We start from the raw sequence: 12,372 nt of genomic DNA on the forward strand, positions 1-12,372 counted from the left end.
TCGATGAATGCTTATATGTCCAAAATTTTTTATCACAATATTTTTACTAAAAATTTGAATTCCATTTGGGCAAAATTTTTTCCTATTTTTTCCTACATTGACCCACTTGCGGAGGTTTTCTAAGAAGGTCATCTATTTCAATGGTTTGAGGAATCCATATCGACGGATACTGCACAGTTTTGAAGGTGATTGATATTGATATTGATATCGATATTGATAATATATCGGTGAAGCAATAATGGGTAAAGGGTAAAATAGTCAAAATTTCATTTTTTAAGGAAAATCAGGTGATAAAAAGAAATGTTAATTAATCAAAGGTCCAACTGATTATCGCCTTTATATAGGGAGGGAGACTTCTTCTTTCACTGAACATTCTAAAGTGTAATCACCTTCCTGGACGCTTGTTTGATACGATCGGTTTGTGCTGATATCATATCAATTTTGAAGGTACTGATACCGAATTTGATACCGTTCACTAAAACCCATGCCTATTTTTATCCGTAGAATGTGTTGTTGTTCTGATTTTTTTTTATGAAACAAAGTGTAATCACACAAACCACACACCAATCCCAAAAGGTTAACCTACTTTTGTTGTTGTTCTGATTTATTAGGGCTTATATCATGCCTTGATGGAAATGACTGACTAACAGATAGCCCTCTTTTGGGCCTATGGTATTTTAGTCAACAACATTAGGTTACTCTATATAATGATTTTGAGACTGTTTGTTTCAATTTTGTTCTTCGGTCTTTGAATTTGTGAAGCCCATTTGTTAGTTAAAGAGGTTTATTTGTTATGTTGGTCTAAGGTTTGGTGGGGTGAGACCCCCTTTTCATTGTTCTTCCTTCTATCCTTAATAGCAAAACCTTTATTTTTTAAAATTTTAAAATAAATTGGTTTGTGGAAGCGTTCTCCACCTTCTCTTGTCAAAAAAAAAAACACCTATTTTTGTCACATGGATGTGAAGATCTGGCAATTTGATTATTAGATGTCAAAAGAATCATCTTGATTGGCCGTGCGTCAACTTTCAAACCATAAATTCAATTTAAAATACCCTCATGTGTGTCGTCCATAAATCCATATAATGTCAACTGCCTATTTTCAACGTCCAAATTGTTCGTAGCCTTTAGATTCTTGATACTTCTACCCAAAAAAAAAAGATTCTTGATACTTGATTTCATGGTTCAAATAATTGGTAGTGGATCGGTCAATTCGAATCGGAATTAAAGGAGACCAATCATGATATCGGTTGATATCAACCAAGTTTTCAAGCTGAGTCTAGGGTGTTCTGACCGATTCTGACCCGATAAGAATCAAAACCTGTGACTATCAACTTTGCTTTAGATGACATTTGACATGTGAATAGGGGAAGGGGGGGCTTTGGGGTATACTTGTCTACAAAATTATAGACATGCCTAACATGCCATGTGATCAAATCAGGGCCTGCTTCTTGGACTCTCTTCAAACGAGTCCACCTAGAATTAGCTTAGAACCTTTATCCCAACTTCACTAGTCTAAAAATTGACATGTGAGTAGGGATACCGATGCTTGACATATCCATGAAAGTATTTAATCTCCTACTTTTCTTCTCCCATGTCATTGGAATGTCATTGGAACATTTTTTTTGTTGGTGTTAGCCCTAGTTGTACATGATGATATATATTGCTTAACTTCAATGGAATGCGTAGCTTTTGTTGAATTAAATCAAAATAAATTCACATATTATTAGGGTTTTAGTTCATGGTATCGACACTGTTATCGGTCGCTGATGAAATCAATATCGATACGTACCAGTTGTATCGCTTCGACTCTAGATCAAAAAGTTATTTTTTCACCAAAAAACTAAGGTTCAAGCTAATTCACCAATACCGTATCGATCAAGTATTGGTTCGGGCACGACCAATACAATATAGATCAACCGATACGTTTGATCCGATATAGATTCCTAAAACCCTTGCATATCATGACTCCATCAAAAGCTCTTAGGAGTAAGTCATTCAAAAGTGGATCATGATCAAGAATCATAAATATTGAGATGATGAGTGCATTCTTATTGCAATATGGACTTGTAATCATAATCATTTTTTCTTTTTCTTTTTTGTAAACAGAAATTCATTCAGATAAATGTCATGAAATCCACACTGTTTTGATACAAAGTAAGGGTGTCAAAACCTAGCCCGAACCATTAAGACCGATCGAAAAAACCCGGACCAAACCAAACCGATCCTTATTGGATTGGTTTTGGACTGGGATATGATGGGACCGACTGAAAACCGGACCGCACCGAACCAACGGATAGCAAACCGAAACCCGAACCGAATTAAACCGATAAAAAAAAATCATTGAGTATAAGGTTATGAATAGGTGAATTGATAAAGAAAAATCATTGAGTTAGTGAACAAATTTCTGATTGTAAGGGGAATTGTTACAAATCAATGAGTACGAGGTTATGAAAAAAAAAAATTTCATTTTAACAATGCTTCTTCCATTAATCTCCCTTGTTTACTATGCAAAATTAGTTGGTTGTCAAATAAATGATTTGAAAGTAGGGTTCATTCTATGATTTCAATATTAATTATCTTCTCAGTGACTATTCTTTGATTTCAATTTTAATTATCTTTCCCTTACAATTAATGATAAATAATTATATGATTTGTAACAATAATTATCCATTGATTTTAATATATCTTCCATTCTTCCCCATATAATTTATTCTTCTTTGTTTGAATTACAACATGAACATATTAAATCAATTTTCTTATTTATGGTTGTATACTTGTTTTGACTTGGGGAAGGTGAATTAAGGTGTTTTTATCGAATCTTTCCTCACTATAAAGTATGAATTTAAGATTTCATTGTGCCTCAAACCCGAAAACAAACCGATCTAAACCGATAATAACCCGATATTGAAAAATCGAAATAAACCGAAACTGCACCGGACCAAAAACCGAAGTTTCTTAACGATTTGGTTTTGGTCTCACCATTCCAAGACCGAAACCGATTCAGCCCGACCGAAATCGAGCCGAACCGACCATTTGACACCCCTAATACAAAGTACCAAAAATTAACGAATAGAGTATGACCATACTGTCTTTCACGCCAATGACAGAGTCTTCCTGACTAGGGGATGGGCAAAATCAATGAATTCCCTAGAGCTAAAATTGTAGAGACAGTTTATAAGACAAAATGATACATTAAATCTATGCTTGGGTGGAGAAGAAACCACTCGTGGAGGTGTGGCAGACAAAGCCCTATACGTGCTCACTTTAATGTGTGACATCTTGCCTAATCCTAGAGTTCTCAATTGCATATGTGTCATTTATACCGAACTAGCAAGTGGGTAGGACCTAGAGATTCTCCAACCTTCCAATCTGACTCCACTTTCGACACTGGGAACTTGGCCAGTGTTCGCTCCATCCTCCGATTCATGAAGATGGAGAGAGAGTTGTTGTATTAGTTGCGCTTCCAACATAGACTATTCATTGTCATGCGGAGTTACAGAAAGAGTAGAGTTGTAACTGTTGGTCACTATGGGAGAGTGATGAGCATTATCAATAGTTCATTGATAAACACTATTAATAAACATTTGTGTATCTTTAAAAAGCCGAAACCGACAAAAGATAGGGAGAAGATGTAATTCATGAAACTGAAGTCCTTCATTCCTGAGTTGAGTTGCCTTAAATGAGGATAAGAAATCAATTGCCGCGTGTAAGAATTGATGGGTGTTGAATTGTGTAGCTGCTTGGCAAGTAAATGAAATTAATAGCCGTTGAATTGATGGATTTATTAATCGAAATTGTTGGTTGCGCTGGCTGAAGTGAAATGTTATCTGCCCTTAACCTGTCACGTATCTTTCCAAACAACTGACTCAGTTGAGGTTCATCTTTTCCGGCCACGGTAATTTCCATTGATCGTCTTTACTGCCTCACTAGTCGACTTTGAATTTTTGCCATGGTGTTTCTTCTTCATCTTTGCTGGTGAGAAATGGTCAGATGTGATCGACTGTAGGGTGGGCATTTGAACTTCAACAAAAGACTCACTAGTAGCAATAGAATCCAACATGTTTTCAGAGATATCATGGATAGAAAATGATAGATATTTGAAAATCCGTAAACAAGAGATGGAGCATTCTCAACAATATGAATGTCCGGATTTATCCCTTGTATCTTTGCTCCATGCCTTCTCGATTGTGCAAAATCACAAACACCTTCTTGATAGGCCATTACACAACAAGCCAAAAACATATACACAGATGAAAGACGCCCTGGTTAGAAAACCTATCTATATGGAGGAGAAAACTGCATCCTCAGCCCTAGAAGGAGGAGGAGGTTCCATAGGTCGGGGTGGAGTAGGAGATTCTGATGAAGAAGGGTAGAAAATGAGTGAAGTCTTTGAAGACATTCCAATCATTAACTTATCCATAGATGAAATACCACCTTATGTAAAAAACCACACTCACAGGGAGGGGAAAATGACACCCATAAGGAGGAGAATATTTCTAACCTATTAGAAAACTAATTATTTTTTTTTTGGGAGAATAGAGAGTTTATATTAATAATTGAATGAAAAAAAAAAAGAAATTACAGTCTATAGTAACGTTTCTCATTGGCATCGTCCCTTATAAGGTTGGAGAGAGCTAGTGGGAGAAGAATTTAGCTCGTCTCCGGGGAGCCCAACATGCCTAGGGTGCTGCCAGCCGTTGGGCTGTGCCGCACACATCCCTAGGCGTGCACCGAGATGTGTGCAACACAGCTCAATCGCTGGATGCCCCCTGGGTGCGCCCTGGGCGCTGGGCTCGTTGGAGACGATCCTGATCCGTGGGAGAACGCTTGTACACAGGTGAATTTCTTGGCAAGAATGTAACAACCCTGCCAAGAAATCGGCACAACTATTAAGAGCGCGCACATGATACACAAAATTGCAACACCATAAGCACTCCTTCAGCTCAAGAATGTCATTCACCAACAAGAAAAGCTGATTCACCATGTCAGTTCTTACTTTGATGTTTGTGATTTTCAGTACATTCCAAGGGTTGCCAATGTGTTGGCGGATACCCTTGCCAGGAGGGCCCAATCCATCTCGGATAGGATTGTTTGGCCTGTTTCCGACCCCTGCTTTGCTGTTCCTTTTGGGACCTAAAGCTGGGTGTCTCCGAGTCTTTCTTAATGGAAGTTTTTTTCTACCAAAAAAAAAAAAAAACAAGAAAAACTGATTCACCATGGCCCAGTTCATCACGGCCCTTCGTTTAGAATTTAGAAAACTAATTATTGCATTGTGTAATCATAATCTCCCTTTGATAATCTAATAAAGCTTTTTATCAAAAAAAAAGAAGATAGTCTAATAAAGCTAACAGCTGCCACCATCCCACCTTTTATCTAATAATCTTCTTTATTGCTACACCAAAAAAAAAGAAAATCTTCTTATTGTGTATCTAGAGAGCATTCAACAAGTAACACTCAGTTCAATAAATAAAATTAAGGGAAAAAAAAACAAAAAAACACATGTTGGATCGAAGACAGCCCAATCCAGAGAAACGTAACTATCTAAGCCCAGCCCAATTAACCACCGAATCCAAGCCCAACTCAGCAAACCTATGCTCGTTCCGACGTTACTCCACGGCTTCTCCCCGCCCTAGAAATCCATAAAATGCAGCCTCGTTAACCCTAAAAGGTCTCTTTCACCTCGCAGCTTCTGCTGCTTAACCCGATTATCGTAGTGGAAGAGAAGAGAGGGAGAAACAGGAGTTCCTTTCAGCTTCACCTGTGAGTAAATTCGTAATTTTGCGACACTGGACTCTGTACTTACTTGGTTTTGAGATTCTTTCATTAGTTCTTGCTAAAAAATCTGGAAACTCTCTTTTATTTATTTGTTTTTCAATACTATTAGCTAGGATTACGGTGCAGGAATTGTAATTAGAGTAAATATATCGACTTTATTCATTGAGACTGATTGGGAGCTTTTACAGAATTCATTTAGAAGATTGAGGCTTACTTCTTTTTGGATTTTATGTTAACTATAGTAAATATATTTTGTGACTGGAATCAAAACTTTCCATTCAAACCTCATGATCTGGTTCAATAGATCTTAGGCCCAGCTAGAATGTGTTAACTAATGTATGGCTAATGATCTCTTGATAATTCTGTGATACTTACATAGTTTGGTAAAAATTTATAAGGTTTAGTGTTTTATCTGTTATAGTTCTCCCTACTAGTTTGTGGGTGTTGGTGTGAAGGGATATACTTGCAATTTTCCTTTTTATTTTCAATGTCAAAAGTTTGAAGACCTAGCATGGACTTTTAACTTTTATCTTGTCTGTAGTCAGGTAATTGTTGATTTTTCCTTGCTGAACTTTCTTGTGGGAGCTTGGTTGAAGCTTAGAGTATCATGGCTGACGAGGAACAGCAGTCCCTCCCATATGTACAAGAGACGGTATTGAAGAAAAGGAAAAATAATGAAGAGTGGGCAATAAAAAGGAGAGAGCAGTTGGGACAAAAGAAACTGAGAACTAAAGAAAATCGAAAGCTCATCTTCAAAAGGGCTGAGCAGTATATCAAAGAATACCGAAACAAAGTAACCATCTGTCCTTAATCTCAAACACTCAGTTTTCATTTTTGTCATGTAAAATGATGATTAAGAGGTTATTTTTCATGAAATTATCCAAATACTTATATATTAGAATGTATAATAGATGCTCTTTTACATTTTCTGTGTTGTTTCTGATGTTGGACAAGGTCTCCCTACAAAGGATAGGGTTGTTCTACCGGCTATTGGGTTCAGTAGGTTGGCCCTCGGTTTATCTCTATGGTTAGATAGTAAATTTGGTATTAGTTCTTGGGTTTCTGTCTTGTATATGATTATATTATCATATATGATATTAGATTACTATTATCGTAATATCATCATATATAATGATGGTCTCATTTATTACATTTTTATATGATTATGTTATCATATATGATATTAGATTACTATTATCGTAATATCATCATATATAATGATGGTCTCATTTATTACATTTTCAATAAACTAGGCTAGTGGTCTTTCGTATTCAAGAAACTCAAAAGATGGTATTCAATAGACAACTAATAGGTTGACTGGTTTGGGTTAGAATTTTTTCTAGGGTTTTTCACTATGCAGCTAAAGGGTATAGGTGATTTCTCTGGTGCTTGATTCATTTTTGCTAGTTGTTGAAGTAATATCAAGTTGAAAGGTTCCCATGATTGTAGATCTATACCAGTCTACATAAGAATATTGATAAAGCAACAACATGAAGAAACAAAGTACAAGGAGGGAAGAAAGAACAAAAGAATTCAAAATAGTGTTAGAAGAAGAGACATGCCTAGGTTTCTCCTTGGGTTTTTTCCTAGCCCATGGCCAACTGAAATCCCATTTTATTATAATAGATAAACTGATTACATTGTTAAAAGAATTAAAGAAAGGGTTGGACTAGCACTTAGACAGTGCGAGCTAGGCCAAGAGCTGTTTAATACTATATTATTCAATCATTTGAGAACCGAATGAGCAGGAGATGAGTTTATAACAGAACAAAGAAGCCTAACCTTCTGTTCAGCCAATAGGGGGTTTCATTATAAGCCAGGGCACGTAGCCCGCTATGCTTAGTCAAGGAATGAGGAAAAGCAAAATGGAATGAATGGTTGAAGTGACTGATGAGTGAGTGTGATATGAAGAGCAAGTGCTTTCTCAACACTGATAATATGATGCCCCAGGAAAAAACGATGGCCGAACGCGTAGAACAACAAGTTATTGCAGGCAGGAGTTTCAAATCCATGAACTTCATACAGAGCTTCTCGGAGGAAGATAAGCAATTGGAGCAGAAAAACAAAGATTTTGTCCATTTACTACCGAAAAACATTTATTAATTAGAGATGTTAACTCCTAGTTTAACTTTGATATGTACAACAAGAAATCCACATAAGACTGATCATCCAGCTTATTCCAGCAGATAGGCCCTTAAAAGACCTCTCCCCCCCCCCCCCCAAAAAAAAAAAAAAAAAAAAAAAAAAAAAAATGATAACACACTCACACAAGGAACGAACAAAAATATGTTGGTGGAAAGAAACAGGTCCTGCTCACTGCCTCACACACACCATACACAAATAAGTAATAATAAAATTTTTCTGAAATCAGCAGGAATTCAAAAAAGGGGGAGGTGGAAGTCATGTTAAATGGGTTATGATTACCTTAAAGAAAAGTATTATATGGGCAGAGTAAAAAATTTGTAGAGAGGAAATATGGGTCTAGGTACTTTTGCCAACAGGCTGTTGCTTTCTTTCCCTTTTTTCTTTATATAAAAAAAAATTGGGTGCTGAAACATTCTAGAGGTGGGGCAGCATGTATGGTCTAATGTTGTGGTATGCAGCCCTAGAGACTCGAACTTGTATCTTCTCCGTGGCAAGGTAGCCTGAGTGCTAACTCACCTATGTTGTGATTGGCCCTACCTTTTACTATTCAGTAATTTTTATTTTGCGGGGGCAATGAGCTGGTTTGATTATAACCGTTGACAACAATGCCACAAGAGGGCAGGCTTGGTCTGATGCTGTGTTATGCAGGCCTAGGTACTCAAACCTGTGTCTTTTCCGTGGCAAGGTAGCCTGAGTGCTAACTCACCTATGTTGTGATTGGCTCTACCTTTTACTATTCAGTAATTTTTATTTTGCGGGGGCAATGAGCTGGTTTGATTATAACCGTTGGCAAAAATGCCTCAAGGGAAGGCTTGAGCTGTTGATTAGAGCTTGTGAGGGCCCTAGGCTGGTCAAATTACCTCTAATTGGCCTGGGTTAGCAAGCAAGACCATAGACCTCTCCCACCAGTGGGCACAGGATAAGGTAAAAGATATTTTTTCTTGGATGTTAGTGGTGGGGGTGGGGGAGAAAAAGGGAAAATGTCTCATCTCACTACGCAGGCTCAATATCTAGATTACTTTATAAATATCTCATTCCAGTGGATGGTCAGATCAGCCAGTGCTAGTTCTTGGGACTTGTCCAGGCAAGGTGATGCAGAAATACTGACTTACCAGCGTAGGAAGTCCAAGAAAGATTAGGTCTAATGTGTCCCAGTTCTATTTTAACAACCTGGGCCCACTTTGTTTTGATTTAAGTTGTTTTGTTTCTCTGTTTTAAGTGTTATGTCCCGGTTGAACCGAGGGGTCATGAATCTCTTGATACCTAGGATTTGTTTGACTCATTCTAGCCCATGGTTGTGTTGCTCTGTTTAATGTATACCATACATTCTGTTGTTGGTAATCTGCAAATCTTGACCCGTCTTGTTCTTCCGTTTTCTGAATAAGTTTTTCAGTTGCTTGTAAAGACAACTGTTTTTAACATCAAGAAATGGTTTGGGGTTGAAGGGAAAATCCTAGCAGTGTAGTTCTGACTGAAACTAGAAATGTCATCCCAGCCTACTCATTAGGCCTCTAGGTTTGGCTGTGCCCTGTTCAATTATTCAACTGGTAGAGCCACCAGTTACCCCTCCTTTTATTTTGTGTTTGGGGGATGGCAGGTTTAAGAAGCTGCCAGTTACTTACACCCCCCCCCCCCTCCCGAGGATTCCTCACTAGATTTATTTAGCCTTCTCAAAGAATGAATAATTGTGCAGGAGTTCTTGTGATGCATTGATCAGACTTTTACAACAGGTTACATCTTTGTGTAAAGTAAACCTTTCCTTGACTTTGACTCTTTAAGTGTTTCCATACAGCCCATCCATTTGATATTTTGATTATTCTAAGGCCTTGTTTGGTCACCAGTACACAACTTTATGAGTTGTGTGAATATCAGTCACTGTCATCCTCTAATTATTTGCTAAAAATGAATCCAGGAGCTGGATCTTGTTCAAATGAAAACAAAGGGGAAAGCGGCGAAGGTCTGACATACCCAAGGCCAAACTGCTTTTTATCATCCGAACTTGTGGGTGAGTCACATGAAACCATGGTTGCAATAAATTTCTTGTTACAACCCCCCACCCCACCCCCCCAAAAAAAAAAAAAAAAAAAGGCTTCGTTTCTATTTTGACACATTGTTGTTGTTTTGGTATGGCCTGCTTATTCTCAGAAAAAATGATATGCATTCCAAAGACTACGAAGATACTTCACTATTTGAGGTTGAAGAGGATCTTTGCTGATGTGTTTGTGAAGGCAAATGATGGGATAATGGATATGCTGCGCAAGGTGGAACCCTATGTGACATATGGGTAATGGAAGAAACAGTCCATCTCGTTGTGTGGAGTAGTCTGATTTATGTACTTTTATGACATTGTTTTTCTGTTGCAGATATCCTAATCTGAAGAGTGTCAAGGAGTTGGTTTACAAAAAGGGCTGTGGAAATGATAATGGGCAGAGGGTTCCTCTCACTGATAATAACATTATTGAACAGGTAAACAGTAACTCAAGAATACTCCTTACTTTACTATGTGCATATTTCCTCTGTTTGCCTTGCTGTCCAAATATTCTTCTCATTTAGGAATTCCTTGACTGGTTCAGGCACTTGGAAATTATGGTATTATATGCATAGAAGATATTGTACACGAGATTGCCACTGTTGGCCTGCATTTTAAAGAGGTTGTCAACTTTCTGTGGCCCTTCAAGCTCAACAAGCCAGAAGAAGGTTTGCAGGGAAAGAAAAAGCTGTACAAAGATGGGGGTGATGCTGGCAACCGTGAAGATCTCATCAATGAACTCATCACTAAGATGAACTAACATCACCAATGGAAGTTCATGTACCTTTGTAGCAGGTTGAAATTTTTTGATCTGTCATATGTAGAGTGCAGAGGACCTGCTGCCAAGCTTGAGCTTAATGGTCTACTACTTCACATGGCATTCAAATTATCGACAATGATCAATTGCTCAAGTAGCAGTTTTGTCAACCCATGTTACTCGAATCATATTTGTTTATGAAAATTTTGTTCCTTGAATTATGCTGTATTATTTATCTCAACAACTCTCCAGGGAAACTAATCCAATGGTAACTTGCACCCAGCTTTATTTTGCCGTTCTTCCTGCCTTTTGCCCAAATTATTTTTAATGGATTAAAGGTATATTAGGCTTTAAGGCCAAACACGCTTGTGGCTCAACATAGAGAGAGTGGTTGATGGAGTGCCGCACCAGACCTGCTGAAGTTGGAAACAAGCAGCCCTACAAGCAGAAGGATCAGACTGATCTCCACAGGCATGTCTTAATGCAAAAATAACGTAAGAGAGTGAAGACTACAGGGTAAATCTTGTTAAGGTCCACGCTTTCCTGGTAGTCAAATCCTCTGTGCAGGCTTCGGCTTCAGAAAGAAGTGCAGAACTTAACATCATGCGTGCATCTTTTGGCCTCAAGGAACTGACCACCGGTGTCTCTAATCAATGTGCGTCTTCTTTGGTGTCAAGTCTCCCCATTACAACTGATATTGAGAGAGCAGCGAGGTTGCCTCGATGGTTTCTGCTGGATTGGGAAGAAAGCATATATCCTCATTGGGATCCTTTGAAAGCGTGTCTATATGCCCCTTAGGTTAGCTACAAAATGAAACGAAGTAAAATAAAATTTGCAGTGAGATAATGAAATAAAATAGAGGAGTTAAATTTGTAAGTATATCAAAGGCCCTTAGGCCTTTAGGTTAGATATACAAAGTGAAAATGAAGTTTAAATAAAATTTTCAGTAGGAGAATGAAATAAAATAAAGGGGGACTAATAGCATTCATAAGAGTTGGTGGATATTATAAAAGAACTGAGCAAAAATTGCCGTTTATCATTTACACTGATAAATCATAAACAAGGTTCTAAAACTCAGGTTTCGATCAGTCAAAAACCGAAATATAGTCAAAACTGGTCGAAAATTGTGATTTTTTCCTAGCAACTCGAGTTGGTGGTTTTGAGATCCAGAATGTTTTTTTTTTATCTGATTTTTTGTATACAATATATTTTTGACATTCTAAACACAGCGGATGAACTATTTTCACCAAAAAAAAAAAAAAAAACACTTAAAATGGTACTTGTGGTTTTTGACCAAGTTTGATGGTGTATATTGTTCTTGGACATTGGCTGAAACCGTAAGTAAATGGTTTTATATTTGTTATTTCATTTCCTTAAGATATTATTCACAAATAAGCAAATACCCTCTATTTGAATCCAATAAAAATAGTTAAAAAATTAAATTTCAAGAAAACAAATTGGATTTTCGGTTAATGTTGGGTTTTTTTTTTCAAATGCAAAAATTTCATAAATCTTAATATGGTAAAAACATTGTTAAAAACCAAAAGTGTGGTAAAATTTTCATTTGTTTTGATATTAAAAAAATATTTCCATTCAAAGCAATTTTGGCAGTATTTACGCATATCATATTAGGTTTGACTGGAACATGACTCCTTCAACATAAATC

The 12,372-nt window shown here is 37.2% G+C and overlaps 1 pseudogene; it reads left to right on the forward strand.

Annotated features, from left to right (window-relative positions):
- The first annotated feature begins 6,320 nt into the window (after nt 1-6,320).
- On the forward strand, nt 6,321-10,924 carry LOC122652987 (annotated as a pseudogene).
- Nucleotides 10,925-12,372: the final 1,448 nt, after the last annotated feature.

The sequence above is a fragment of the Telopea speciosissima genome, chromosome 2, assembly GCF_018873765.1.
Source record: "Telopea speciosissima isolate NSW1024214 ecotype Mountain lineage chromosome 2, Tspe_v1, whole genome shotgun sequence".
Classification (NCBI taxonomy): Eukaryota; Viridiplantae; Streptophyta; class Magnoliopsida; order Proteales; family Proteaceae; genus Telopea; species Telopea speciosissima.